General features: G+C 41.3%; 1 long non-coding RNA gene across 1 annotated transcript in view; it reads right to left on the minus strand.

Moving 5' to 3' along the window:
* LOC127484919 (uncharacterized) overlaps nucleotides 1-15,761 on the minus strand; it is a 695,554-nt gene that overhangs the window by 429,499 nt on the left and 250,294 nt on the right. The gene's annotated exons all lie outside the window — the stretch shown is intronic.

The raw sequence follows: 15,761 nt of genomic DNA on the forward strand, positions 1-15,761 counted from the left end.
TTAGGTATTTCTCTTTTTTTCTCTGTTATTATTTTTACACCAAGGAGATCAGACTATAAATCAAATCTCAGGGCTCGTGCACTCACTCCCTTTCAAAGAATTATAACAATAGTTAATCCCTTCATTGCTAAAATACTGCATATGCCTGAGGCAGCAAGAATGCCACAAAGAAAAAAAATATTGGCTAAGAACTCCACTCCCGACAGTGAGAAAAATGTGGCATTTTCTAAGTAGGATCTTAGGATTATTTTATTTAATGGGTTGTATTATCATCTGCATGAAATTTGCAATCCCTTACAATCTTATACTTAAAAATATTGAAGCAATTCATCCAGTATTTATTTTTGCTAAATAAGAATCATTAAGATCCAGGAAAAATAACTAGGTATTCACTGCTTAAGGTTTCTAGTATATGAGAAAACTTAATATTGACATTCAAATATTCTATTAATATTTTTATTATTAAAAACTTGTTTCCTTATGTTGACTCAACATCTACACAACCAAAGTATCTACTAATTTGAGACAAATACGATATTAGGAAACAAGAAAATGGAAAAATCTTCCATGCTCATGGATTGGAAGAATCAACATCATCAAAATGTCCATTCTCCCAAAAGCAATTTAGAGATTCAATAAGATACCAATCAAGATACCAAAGACATTCTTCTGAGATCTGGAAAAAATGATGCTGAAATTCATATGCAGGCACAGGAGACCTCGAATAGCTAAAGCAATCTTGTACAACAAAAACAAAACCGGAGGCATCACAATACCAGATTTCAGGACATAACTACAGGGTAGTTGTAATCAAAACAGCATGGTACTGGTACGGAAACAGATGGATAGACCAATGGAACAGAAGAGAAACAGCAGAAATCAACCCAAACATCTACAGCCAACTTATATTTGATCAAGGATCTAAAACCAATTCCTGGAGCAAGGACAGTCTATTCAATAAATGGTGCTGGGAAAACTGGATTTCCACGTGCAGAAGCATAAAGCAAGACCCCTACCTTGTGCCTTACACAAAAATCCACTCAACGTGGATTAAAGACCTAAATCTATGACCTGACACCATCAAATTATTAGAGAACATTGGAGAAACCCTGGAAGATATTGGTACCGGCAAGGACTTCCTGGAAAAGACGCTGGAGGTGCAGGCAGTCAAAGCCAAAATTAACTATTGGGATTGCATCAAATTGAGAAGTTTCTGTACTGCAAAAGAAACAGTCAGGAAAGTGAAGAGGGAACCGACAGAATGGGAAAAAATATTTTCAAACTATGCAACAGATAAAGGGTTAATAACCAGAATCTACAAAGAGATCAAGAAACTCCACAACAATAAAACAAACAACCCACTTAAGAGATGGGCCAAGGACCTTAATAGACACTTTTCAAAAGAGGAAATCCAAATGGCCAACAGACACAGGAAAAAATGTTTAAGATCACTAGCAATCAGGGAAATGCAAATCAAAACCACAATGAGGTTTCACCTCACCCCAGTTAGAATGGCTCACATACAGAAATCTACCAACAACAGATGCTGGCGAGGATGTGGGGAAAAAGGGACACTAACCCACTGTTGGTGGGAATGCAAACTGGTCAAGCCACTATGGAAGTCAGTCTGGAGATTCCTCAGAAACCTGAAGATAACCCTACCGTTCGACCCAGCCATTCCACTCCTTGGAATTTACCCAAAGGAAATTAAATTGGCAAACAAAAAAGAAGTCTGCACATTAATGTTTATTGCAGCTCAAATCACGATAGCTAAGACCTGGAATCAACCTAAATGCCCATCAACAGTAGACTCGATAAAGGAATTATGGGATATGTATTCTATAGAATACTATACAGCAGTAAAAAAAACAATGAAATCCGGTCATTTGCAACAAAATGGAGGAATCTGGAAAGCATTATGCTGAGTGAAATAAGCCAGTCCCAAATGGACAAATATCATATGTTCTCCCTGATTGGTGACAACTAACCAAGCACCAAAAAGGAAACCTGTTAAAGTGAAATGGGCACTATGAGAAACGGTGACTTGATCAGCCCTTGCCCTGACTATTGATGAACAACTTAATACGTTATCCCTCTTAGTATTTTTTGTCTGTTCTAGTTAATACTATTGGTTTATTTCTGTAATTAATACACAGTTATTCTTTTTTTTTTTTTTTTATTTTTTGACAGGCAGAGTGGACAGTGAGAGAGAGAGACAGAGAGAAAGGTCTTCCTTTGCCGTTGGTTCACCCTCCAATGGCCGCCGCGGCCGGCGCGCTGCGGCCGGCGCACCGCGCTGATCCGATGGCAGGAGCCAGGAGCCAGGTGCTTTTTCTGGTCTCCCATGGGGTGCAGGGCCCAAGCACCTGGGCCATCCTCCACTGCACTCCCGGGCCACAGCAGAGGGCTGGCCTGGAAGAGGGGCAACCGGGACAGAATCCGGCGCCCCGACCGGGACTAGAACCCGGTGTGCCGGCGCCGCTAGGCGGAGGATTAGCCTAGTGAGCCGCGGCGCCGGCCCAATACACAGTTATTCTTAAGTGTTGAAACTTAACTGAAAAGTGATCTCTGTTAAATATAAGAGTGGGAATAAGAGAGGGAAGAGATGTACAATTTTGGACACGCTCAATTGGACTTGCCCCAAATGGCAGAGTTAGAAACATACCAGGGGATTCCAATACAATCCCATCAAGGTGGCATGTATCAATGCCATCCCACTCGTCCATTTGATCATTTTCTGTTCACAAATGATCATAATGATAGGACTAAGAGTCAAAGGGATCACATAAACAAGACTAGTTTCTGTAAATACTAACCAATAGAACAAAAAATGGAGAGGACGATCCAACATGGGAAGCAGGATACACAAGCAGACTCATAGAATGGCGGATGTCCTAAACAGCACTCTGGCCCCAGAATCAGCCCTTAAGGCATGTGGATCCGGCTGAAGAGCCCATGAGAGTATTTCAGGCATGGAAAGCCAAGACACTCTGTCAAAAACAAAAATGACCTAAATGAAAGATCTCTGTGAGTGAGATCCCAGTGGAAAGAACAGGTCATCAAAGAAGGAGGTACCTTTCTCTGAAGGGAGGAGAGAACTTCCACTTTGACTATGACCTTGTCTAAATATGATCAGAGTCGGTGAACTCAAAAGGTTTCCATAGCTATGGAAACTCATGACAAGAGCCTAGGGTGATCACTGATGCCGTAAACAAGAGTGTCAATTTGTTAAGTCAACAACAGGAGTCACTGTGCACTTACTCCTCATGTAGGATCTCTGTGCTTACTGGTTTGTACATTGTGATTTAATGCTATAACTAGTATTCAAACAGTATTTTTCACTTTCTGTTTCTATGTGGGTGCAAACTGTTGAAATCTTTACTTAATATATGCTAAACTGATCTTCTATATATAAAGAGAATTGAAATTGACTGTTGGTGTGAATGGAAGGGGAGAGGGAGCGGGAAAGGGGAGTGTTGCGGGTGGGAGGGAAGTTATGGTGGGGGGGAAGCCATTGTAATCCATAAGCTGTACTTTGGAAATTTATATTCATTAAATAAAAGTTAAAGAAAATCACTGGAAAAAAGATGTAACTAAAAATCAGAGAGAATAGTACAGAACAAAAAAAAATAAAAATATTAAAATGAAAAAAAGACATCTATATTTAAGCAATTTTTCTCTGTTTCATGTGTTAACTCATTTTATCACCAGGACCCAGCACATTGCCTGGTACATAGTAGGCTATCAAAGTTACTGAAGGATTTGGTCAGCGAGGATACTTAAAGATACCTGTAGTACATTAAGACCTCCACCAGGTCTTCTTTAGGGTACTCATGCCAATTCCCTTAATAGTATTCAAGTGCTACTTTCTTTTTTTTATAATACTTTAATATTTTTCCACTTTTAAATACTGGTTTTAATTTTGTGATTATAACATGGAAGATCCCACTGTATTATTTAAAAAATCATCAGAATGGTAAAGCTATTTAGAAGTTACGCCACACTCCCAAGGTACTTTAGCGATTAGGTTTCGAGTCTGCAGATGAACAAGGAAGACCCCAATAGAGTCTGTACAACCTGGCTGATAGCACTGAAGACGCTAGACTGGACAAGCAACTGGGAAGCCCACGGGACCCACAGAACCAGCGGAGCCCAACCACGCTGTTCGGCTGACTACACAGGTGGGAAGCCCAGCTCCTCCCCTCCTGGCTCCTCACACCTCCCTCCCAGACCTCGGCCCGAGTCAAGGGTCCTGAATTACGAGTGAACACTGTGCTCTCCTGCCCTGTCCAGCAGGCACACAGGGACAAAACCTCTGCATTATCAATGAGTTTCAAATTTCCAGCAGCACAAGAGTAGAAAAGAGAATAAAAGGACAATATTTTTTCTTGTTTCCTGGGGATGAGAAAACATCCTGAACACCCTACGCAGCAATGAGCCGTCAGGCTCTGAGTGCCGTCTGCAGGGCCAGCCCCTCTCCAGCCCTGGCCTCTGTGGGCTCTTCATGTCCCTGAATCACCTCCAAATCTGACTGGGTGGGGTTAACATCGTGAGAACCAGTGCAGTTCTCTCTGGGTACAATTTGTCTTTGCTTTTCTTCCTTTTTTAATGCAAATATTTTTAGTATAATCATTTCATTTACAGAATAGATTGCAGAAGTGTATCATCATATGTAACGAAAAGGCAACTAATGATAATGGGTTTTGGATACTATTTTGTACATTTCCACACTTGTAGAAAATAATTTTAGAAAATTGGTTCAGGCAACGTTCCTGTGTGTGCACACGAGCTACCAGAAACGGCATGGAGACATTCACAGTGAGCAAAGTGCTTCTGGGAGTCCCGACAGCGGCTCTGCAAACTCTCCCCGCCCCACCCCCATCCTCCCATCCCACCCACAGCTGAATGTAAAATGAAACACACATTTGAGGTAGACATTTTGTTTTGAAACATCACAATATAAAATGCTGACTGGGGATGTAGTTACTGATACGATCACTTGTCTTGTCTGCCCAACTGGCATTTCCACTGCAGAGGCTCAAGTGATACTTTCTAAACATACTAAAACTGATTTCACTCATTAGGACACCCTCAATGTACACATGACCATCTTAAAATATGATAATTAACAATAAGCAAATGGGTCTTAAAACAGGTTGACAAGACAATGCTAAAATGTATCTATTCTTTCTTCCTTTATTTAAAGTATTGCATTTCTAGTCATAAAATGTTTCAGCTCATCTAATAATACCACTCACATCTTACACAGATCTTACTTAGTTAAAACAGCCACATTTTTAACTTATTCATACACTATTTCTGGTGTCAATTATAACATGCAACTTGTTCAATTTGTTAATGTTGAACTTTTTTTTTTTGACAGGCAGAGTGGACAGTGAGAGAGAGAGACAGAGAGAAAGGTCTTCCTTTGCCGTTGGTTCACCCTCCCACGCGGCGGCCAGCACACTGCACCTATCCGAAGGCAGGAGCCAGGTGCTTCTCCTGGTCTCCCATGGGGTGCAGGGCCCAAGCACTTGGGCCATCCTCCACTGCACTCCCGGGCCACAGCAGAGAGCTGGCCTGGAAGAGGGGCAACCGGGACAGAATCCGGCGCCCCGACCTGGACTAGAACCCGGTGTGCCGGCGCCACAAGGCAGAGGATTACCCTACTGAGCCGCGGCGCTGGCCTAATGTTGAACTTTTTTGAATGTTGGAAATGATCTTTTAAAAATAACAAAAAGTGACAGTAAAGGAGTAAATGCATAAACAATGATCAGCAATAAGTGCTATCACTAAAGTGAACAAGGTCAAGGAGTTAAAAAGGAGTGACGGAGTGGGCATTTGGTACACTGTTGAAGGCACCACTTGGGATGTGCCTGGGTTGAAGTCTGAACTCCACTTCTAACTCCAAATTGTTTCTAAAGCACAGCCTGGGAGGCAACATGTGATGGCGAGTACTTGCGTCCCAAAAACCCACACAGTAGACCTGGCTGTTGCAGGCATTTGGGGAGTGAACCAGAAAATCGAAGCGTGCTCTCGCTCACGCTCTCTCTCCCTCTCTCTCTCCCTCTTATTCTCATGTAAAAATTTCTAAATTAAGTGTAGTTTTCTTCATAACATGCTTTTCCACGAACTTTTTGAAGACCTTGTGTAAACCACGGCAAGGGAATAGGATACGTGATGTGCGTCACATTTTTAAACAAAGTTTGGCTACTCAGTGGAGGGGAGACAACCACGGGAGAAAAAGACTGAGTAGAAGAGCTATTAACAGATTCGGCGGGAGGGGATGAGCATTAAAATTAAAATTAGAGCATTAACCCAAGGACAGAGGCTTCATATCAATCTCTATAGTTCTTTTAATTAAACTTTTTAAAAATTTAAGAATAGTTTCAGGTTTAGAGAAAAGTAGCAAGAGAGGAGAGGGATCTAGCTTCCCTGACTGCTAACATCTTACATGAATAAAATACCTTTGCCAAAAGGTAATAATGTTGACACGTACATATTAAGTGCCTATTTTGTTCACATTTGTTTCATTTTTCCTTATTGTTCTTCCCCCACCCCCAGGATCCCATCCAGGATACGATGTTACATTTAGTTGTCATGTCTCCTTAAACGACTCAAGGTTGTGACAAGCTCTCAGACGTTATTTTCTTTTTTAACTTTATTTTTAAGGAATTTATTTTTATATTAGAGTCTCAAGGTCACGGCAAATGCAGGGTAATTACTACAACATAATTCTCATCAATTCTCATGTGAATGTGATACTGATACAAGAGAAAAGATTCAACACAGTTCATAGAAACAATTCTAATCATATAATGATACTTCCCTTCTCATTCTACCTTTCATTTTTAATTTTTTAAATAACATATTTTAATTTACATTATAATCAAAGCTTAATGTTCCACTAATAGAGAGTTCAACATGTAAAAAGACCCTAGTTTTTTATCCCCTTGATTGTTTTGTGTATTACTGGCCAGGTCTTTTACAGAATCCCCTCAACAGGAGTTTTATTTATGATGTTTTAATCAATTAAACTGGAGCAATCAGTTTTGTGGAGGAAGACCACAGAGGCAAATTGCCATTCTCATCCTGTCACTTCAAGAGCACATGTTGTCAATAAGACTTATCACTGGTTGTGTTAACCTTCATTATCTGGCTGGGATACTGTTAGTCTTTTTTTCCTGCTGTCAAGTTACCATAGTATACCGATCAGAATGAAGTCAGAATGCACGACCCACATTTAAGAAGCAGGGATTTAAGTTCCATATGCTTAACAGGGGACTAGCTAATCAATTATCTGGAATTTTTCTGCACGAAAGACTGGTCTCCTGTTCCTCATTTATTTAGTCAATTGTATCAGTTTGTACTCATGTTTATTTTACATTTTGGATTACACTATAATATATTTATTTGCTAGCTCAAATTGTCTCACCTTTGACTACTGGAAGCTCTTTCAGTCTGTTTCTGTGTATTTCTGACATTTTTCCAGCATTGCTCTTTGATTTTCTTTCCATTGTTGTTTTTTAGTACTCCTTTACTTTCTGGTACTATAAGATGTTCCAGGCTCATATTGTGTTCCCTATCCCAGCCCTAGAATCAGTTCTCCAAGGAAGCCTGATTCCATTACTGAAGAATGGAATTAAAAAGCAAGAACTGGACATCAGATATGCTCATTTCTACCAGAGTGTTATGGCTTCTTAGGCCCTTTTAGCTAACAATGGTAAGTGTGTATGGAGAGTAATCTGCATACATACCTATCAATATTTCACTATTAGACTAAATCTGAGTTCATTCTAATAATTCTAAATCTAATCCACTACCACATAAATCATTTTACCCTCACTGCTTACTCATCTGTCACCACACACACCCCAACAGTGAGAAATCTGGCTCCCTACATTTGTGTTCCATTTACTGATTTGTTCAGTTCCGTGATACGTCAGTATCAGAATTACTCATGAGTACTCACACAGAAACATTATCCACTACAGTACAGTGCTTAAGACTTTGTTGTGTTTAAGACTTACTTTATTCCTATCAAGGGTAGAGTTACAGAAAGAAAGGGAGAGAGAGATCCCCCTCCCTCCCTCCCTCTCATCTGCTGGTTCACTCCTCAAATCACAACAGCAGGGATGGGTTGCACTGAGGCCGGGAGCTTCATGTGGATTTCCCATTTGGGAGGTAGGGCCCAAACAGCTGGATCATCTTCAGCTGCATTCACAGGCATATCAGCATGGAGCTGGATCAGGAGAACAGCAGTGAGGACTTGAACTGGCACCCATTGGGTATGCCAGCGTCACAGGCTGCAGCTGAGCCACAAAGCCAGCCATTTTTCTGCCTTTCAAGTCTTTACTAATTTCCAAAGTTCTTTATATAAAGCCTTTGTCCCTTGTTCCCTTCAATCAGGTGGCTTAGCTGTGATGTTTGCTGTAGTCCTGCATTCCATCCTGGGTATCTAGACCTCCCAAATAACTCTTTAAATTGGTAGACATTAGTGTTCTCAGTGCTGCAAAGTTCTGTGAACTTTTCCAAATGCATATTGTCGTGCATTAATCACTCTAAAAAGTTCCTTATGGTTCACTTATTCAAGTTTCCTCCATTCCCTTGGCAACCACAAATCTATATATCATTTTTACAGTTTTACCTTTTGCAAACTATCTCATTGATGAAATCATGCAGTAGGTAGCCTTTTAATACTCGCTTCTTTCACTTTGTAAAATATCCATTTATTATTCACTCATTATTTTACAAGTCATGAAGCCCATGCCTTTTTAAAATTGTTACACACACAGAAACACATTTATTCATTTCAAAGGCAGAGTGACAGGAGGCGGGGTGGATAAAAGAGACAGAAGGAGGGCTCTTCTACCCATGGGTTCATTTCCCAAATTGCCCACAGTAGCCAGGGCTGGGCCACACTGAAGCCAAGACCAGGAATTTCATTCCTGTCTCCCATTGGAATCCAAGTACTCAGACTACTGTCTGAGGCTTTCCAGATGTATTAACAACAAGCTAAATGGAAGGCAGAGGCAGGACTCCAGCTCAGGCACTGCACCATGCTATGTGGTGTCCCAAGCAAAGGCTTACCCAACTGCATCACAACATCTGCTTTCAGCTCATTGCTTTTTAATACTGAGCAGCATTCCTTTTGTACGGAGGTGCCACAGATTGTTTATTCATTCACCTGTTGGAGGACATCATGATTACTGTCAGTTTCAGGAGACTGTAAATTTCCTATCGGCATTCGCATGCTATTCATTGGTAGGAACATAAGTTTTCAAATCAGTTGGGTATATACTCAACTGAATACAAATTGATAACTCCTTTGTCTAAAAAATTATCTATTTATATTTGAAAGGCAGACTTACAGTGAGAGACAGAGAGGGAAGGAGGGAAGATAGGAAGGGTCTTCCATCCACTAGTTCACTCCCCAAATGCCTACAATGGCCAGGGCTGGGTCAGGTTGAAGTCAGGAGCCAAGAGCTTGTTCTGGGTCTCCCACATGGGTGCAGGGGCCCAAGCACTTGGGCCATCTTCCACTGCTTTCCTAGCAGCATTAGCAGGGAGTTTGATCAGAAGTGGATTAGGCTGGCGCCGTGGCTCACTAGGCTAATCCTCCACCTTGCGGCGCCGGCACCCCGGGTTCTAGTCCCGGTTGGGGCGCCGCATTCTGTCCCAGTTGCCCCTCTTCCAGGCCAGCCCTCTGCTGTGGCCAGAGAGTGCAGTGGAGGATGGCCCAAGTGCTTGGGCCCTGCACCCCATGGGAGACCAGGAGAAGCACCTGGCTCCTGCCATCGGATCAGCGCGGTGTGCCGGCCGCAGCGCGCCAGCCGTGGCGGCCACTGGAGGGTGAACCAACATAACACACTAGCTCCTGATACCTTCTAAATAAAATTAGAAAAATGATCATTTCTTTGATAGCTCTAAGTAAATACAATTGCTGGATTGCATGTTAACACTATGTTCAGCTTTACGAGAAACCACAATACCGTCTCCCAGAATAGCTGTACGATTTTGTATTCCCATCAGCAATGAACAAGACTTCACTGAAGGTATTCATAAAAAAGATCCCCCACACCTTCAGCAGCAATTAGTATCAGGTTTCTTTGTCTTATCATGCCAATGATATTGCAGATACTCTGATCAGTTCTGTTCCTTCAAATTACCCCTCCCTTCCACATCAACTCTTCTCTGTTGGCTAACTGCTAAAGTAAGCGCAGCACAGCAGCTCGGCCAAGCCTAGAAAGGAAACTAGCAGGATAGGAAGTAAAATACTTGTCAGATAGTCTGTGTTCACATTCTCCATCTGTCTTTACTCTGTACTCTGTTTTTCTCCCTGCTGGCTGGTGCTTTCCGGATAGATATGTGCATAGTTAATTTAAAAGAACCAAGCCAACACATCATCCAAAATCTGACAGATTACATGATTCAGGATCTCTAAATTCAAAATTTTGAGTAAGCATTATTAATCAATCTGCTTAATCCTCCTAGATCTTCCACTCTAAGGATTTCTTGGAATATTTTTGAGCAAGAGATATTCTGAAACTGCCCGCTTACTGAGTAAATATATTCAATAAAGAAAATGACTCAGATCACAGTATTCTCTCATCCTTTCTGAGCCCAAATCTGAAAGAACCAAAAAGCCACTTCCTATTAGTCCAGTGGCGAAAGCAGTGAGGCCATGACAAGTCTTACATTATCCCTCTGTCCAGTCCTCCTTCCCAGATCACCTGCTATTTCTGGGTATTCATGTCTCAGAGTTCAGGAACCCAAAAGGGACCCTGCAATCAGGTAACCCAAGAATTTAATTTCTTCCATGTTTTGTTTAAAAAACAAACAAGCCCCGGTCGGCGCCATGGCTCACCAGGCTAATCCTCCACCTGCGGCGCCAGCACCCCGGGTTCGAGTCCCAGTTGGGGCGCTGGATTCTGTCCCAGTTGCTCCTCTTCCAGTCCAGCTCTCTGCTGTGGCCCGGGAGGGCAGTGGAGGATGGCCCAGGTCCTTGGGCCCTGCACCCACATGGGAGACCAGGATGAGGCACCTGGCTCCTGCCTTCGGATCAGCACAGCGCGCCAGCTGCAGCACACAGGCTGTAGTGGTCACTTGAGGGGTGAACCAACGGAAAAAGGAAGACCTTTCTGTCTCTCTCTATCACTAACTCTGCCTGTCAAAAAATTAAAAAAAAAAAAACAAGCAAATATGGGGCTAGCGCTGTAGCACAGTGGTTTAAACCACTGCCTGTAGCACTGGCATCCCCTATAGGCACTGGTTCGAGTTCCAGCTCCTCTACTTCCAATTCAGCTCCCAGCTAATGGCCTGAGAAAAGCAGAAGAAGGCCCAAGTGCTGGGCCTCTGCCACACACATTGGAGACCTAGATGAAGCTCCTGGCTCCTAGCTTCAGTCCAGCACAGACCTGACCTGGCCACCTGGGGAGTGAAGCAGCAGATGGAAAATCTCTCTGTCTGCCTTTCAGATAAATACATAAATCTACAAACTACAATGTAATTACTATATATTTCATAGAAAAACCATTCTGAAGTTTGTCCTGTGAAGGCAAAATAAATTCCCAAAACTAAAAGCAGAATGCACAACAAGGCTATGACATGTGGCAATAAACAGTGATCTAGATTTTATGAAACTTTGTGTTGAACATGGGAATTACATGATCATTCTTCTAGAAAGCAAAATCCCATTACATCAGGCCTATACGTAATGATTGTTTCACAAAAATAATGTGAGGTATTAATCAAATTGAAAAGCCCTGGCCAATGGCCTATACAGCAATTTCCCCCTCATTTAACATCATCCAACTTTAAAATACATTTGTATTTACTTCAGGGCCTTTGAAAGATCCTAGTTGTTGTATTCTTTCATCCCTAAGGTATGATGTGTTGATTTCTTCCCCATACACACAAAGTAAGACACCATGTTTATAAGACAATAAAGAGAAACAAATCGAAGTTAATTAAAAAAAAACACAAGACATTAACATTTAAAAGGGTCCCAATCAGTAGTGAGATAATTAAAAGACCGTGAGGCAAGAAGCTAAAGCAACAGCTGTACTGAAGAAGTCGTGCCTCTCTGTCAGTTAACAGAGGACTACATTTTATCTCCATACTGGGGACAATTGCTTCTTAAATACACTGTTACCAGATACGGACATTTGCTTGCCTATTTCAATGAATCTCCATATCCTAGAAAGCATACTTTCGGGGGCAGAGCCAAGATGGCAAAATAGTAAGGGCGTGCACTGATAGTCCGGAAAAATATAGTTTAATAAAAGTGGAGTTACTGTAGTTTCAGGGAAAGGTTCAGGAAAAAAATTGTAGAGCAAATTCTTCCGGATACAGTGGATGTGACACGGAGGACCTACAGGGAGAGCAAGGATGCCCATGGCTAGGGAGCCCAGTCGCAGAGTCTACTCACCAGCGCTGGAAGGGGAAGTGAGACAAAACCTCAGTAGCTCGAGACATTGGTGGGGAAACGGCAGAAAGAGCCTAGAGGGAACCAGGTTTGAAGCCCCGCTGGGGAAAGTTCACCAGGCTAACTAGAGGACACGAGCCTCTCTCTCCACTCACCTTACAAAGGTAAGCAAGACAAAGAGCAGGCACCATTTTGGACATACGTAAAGCGGCGCTCGCCATCAGCCAAGCAGAAAAACCTGACTCGAGTGGGGAGAAATAACAGGAGGCTAGGCCCTAGTGAAGGTGTGGAGCTAATGAACTGAGACTGTGAAAATCTGAGGGTGGGCGAGAGAACTCACCGAGTACACAAACTCAGAAACCTTGGCAACACAGTGGGAGACTGCAGAGAAACCTGAGATCACACTGAGGGCTACATAGACCCTTTGTGTGGTCCTTGGGGCAGAGCAGACGAATATTATACACACAGGGGACAGATTTCATACATCAACTACCCTCAATTCTGCTCAGCTGTGCAGAATTACTTCCCTTCTGAGTTAAAAAGAAAAAAAGAAAAACAAGAGCGCCGGGAGAGCGAGAACAACCTGGGTGAGTCACTTTTGGCACACCCTTAACCCTGAAGAACCAAACAGAGCTCTCAGGCCACACCCATCACAGCCTCTAAGGATCCATCAAAAGAAGACAGTCCACTTAATCTAGAGTCATAGTATAACAAGAAAAACCACTACAGTGAAGAATTTAAACAATATCTCCACAATGCCAAACAACAAATGCAGAAACCGAGGAAACAAGAACAAGGAAGACACTATGACGCCCCCAAATGAACAAGACACCCCAATTCAAGATTATGAAGATGATGAGATAGAAGAAATGCAAGAAATGGATATAAAAAATTGATAAGAACATTAAGACGTTCTCAAAAACAAATTCTTGAACTAGAGAAATCCTTACTGGATAGGATAGAAAATCTCTCTCACGAAAATGAAATATTAAGGAGGAATCAAAATGAAATTTAGCAACTAGAACATGAAACTATGATAGTGACGAGAAATCATAATGAAGTGAAGAATTCAATAGATCAAATGACAAACACAGTAGAGAGCCTTAAAAACAGAATGGGTGAAGCAGAAGACAGAATATCAGACTTAGAAGACAGAGAACAGGAGAGGATACAGTCAAACCAAAGAAAAGAAGAGGAAATTAGAAATCTAAAAAATATTGTGGGGAATCTTCAGGATACTATTAAAAAACCCAACATTCAGTTCTAGGAGTTCCTGAAGGCATGGAGAGAGGGAAAGGATTAGAAGGCTTTTTAGTGAGATACTTGCAGAGAACTTCCCAGGTTTGCAGAAGGACAGAGACATCCTAGTACAGGAAGCTCATAGAACCCATAATAAACACGACCAAAAGAGATCCTCACCACGACACATTGTAATTAAACTCACCATAGTGAAACAAAAAGAAAAGATCCTAAAATGTGCAAGAGAGAAACGTCAGATTACTCTCAGAGGATCTCCAATTAGACTCACAGCAGACTTCTCATCAGAAACCCTACAAGCTAGGAGGGAATGGCGAGATATAGCCCAGGTACTAAGAGAGAAAAACTGCCAGCCCAGAATATTATATCCTGCAAAGCTCTCATTTGTGAATGAAGGTGGAATAAAGACCTTTAATAGCAAACAGAAATTGAAAGACTTTGTGGCCACTTGTCCAGCCCTGCAAAAGATGCTTAAAGATGTGCTACACACAGAAAGACAGAAACATGGCCATCAACATGAAAGAAGGCAAAGGAAGAAAATTTCCCAGTAAAAGATCATAGGAAGCTCAAAGCATATATTAGAAAATATCTTTAGGAAAATGGCAAGGCAAAGTCAATACTTCTCAATAGTCACACTAAACGTTAATGGACTCAACTCTCCAGTTAAAAGACACAGACTGGATGAATGGATTAAGGAACAAAACCCATCTAATGGCTGCCTACAAGAAACACATCTTTCCAACAAAGATGCATGCAGACTGAAAGTGAAAGGCTGGAAAAACATACTCCATACTAACAAAGACCAAAAAAAAAACCAGGTGTAGCCATATTAATATCAGACAAAATAAACTTTAACACAAAAACTGCTAAGAGAGACAAAGAGGGGCTCTATATAATGATTAAGGGTTCAATTCAACAGGAAGATATAACGATTATCAATGTATATACACCTAACTACAGGGCACCAGTTTATTTAAAAGGTATGTTAAGGGACTTAAAAGGAGACTAAGCTTCCAATACAATAGTACTGGGGGACTTCAATGCTCCACACTCAGAAATAGATCAACCGGACAGAAGATCAACAAGGCAACAGCAGATTTAAATGACACTATTGCCCAAATGGATCTAACAGATACTACAGAACTTTCAATCCTACATTTAAAGAATTTACATTCTTCTCAGCAGCACATGGAACCTTCTGAAGGATTGACCACATACTAGGCCATAAAGCAAGTATCAGCAAATTCAAAAGAATTAGAATCTTATCATGCAGCTTTTAGACCACAGTGGAATTAAGCTGGAAATTAGCAACTCAGGAATCCCTAGAGCATATGCAAACACATGGAGACTGAACAACATGCTCCTGAATGAACACTGGGTCATAGAAGAAATTAAAAGAGAAATCAAAAATTTTCTGGAAGTAAATGAGGATAACAACACAACATATCAAAACTTATGGGATATGGCAAAAGCAGTGTCAAGAGGAAAGTTTATAGCAATAGGTGCCTACATCAAGAAATTGGAAAGGCACCACATAAATGAGCTTTCAATGCATCTCAAGGATCTAGAAAAACTGCAGCAAACCAGACCCAAATCTAGTAGGAGAAGAGAAATAATTAAAATTAGAGAAGAAATCAACAGGATTGAATAAAAAAAAATTACAAAAAATCAGCCAAGCGAAGAGCTGGTTTTTTGAAAAAACGAATAAAACTGACACACCATTGGCTCAACTAACTAAAAAAAGAAAAGACCCAAATCAATAAAATCAGAGATGAAAAAGGAAATGTAACAACAGACACCACAGAAATAAAAAGAATCATCAGAAATTACTAAAAAGAGTTGTATGCCAGCAAATACGGAAATATATCAGAAATGGATAGATTCCTGGACACATACAACCTACCTAAATTGAACCATGAAGACACAGAAAACATAAACAGACCCATAACTGAGAAAGAAATTGAAACAGTAATAAAGGCCCTCCCAACAAAGAAAAGCCCAGGACCAGATGGATTCACTGCTGAATTCTACCAGACATTTAAAGAAGAACTAACTCCAATTCTTCTCAAACTATTCA

Source organism: Oryctolagus cuniculus, chromosome X (genome assembly GCF_964237555.1).
Source record: "Oryctolagus cuniculus chromosome X, mOryCun1.1, whole genome shotgun sequence".
Taxonomy (NCBI): Eukaryota; Metazoa; Chordata; class Mammalia; order Lagomorpha; family Leporidae; genus Oryctolagus; species Oryctolagus cuniculus.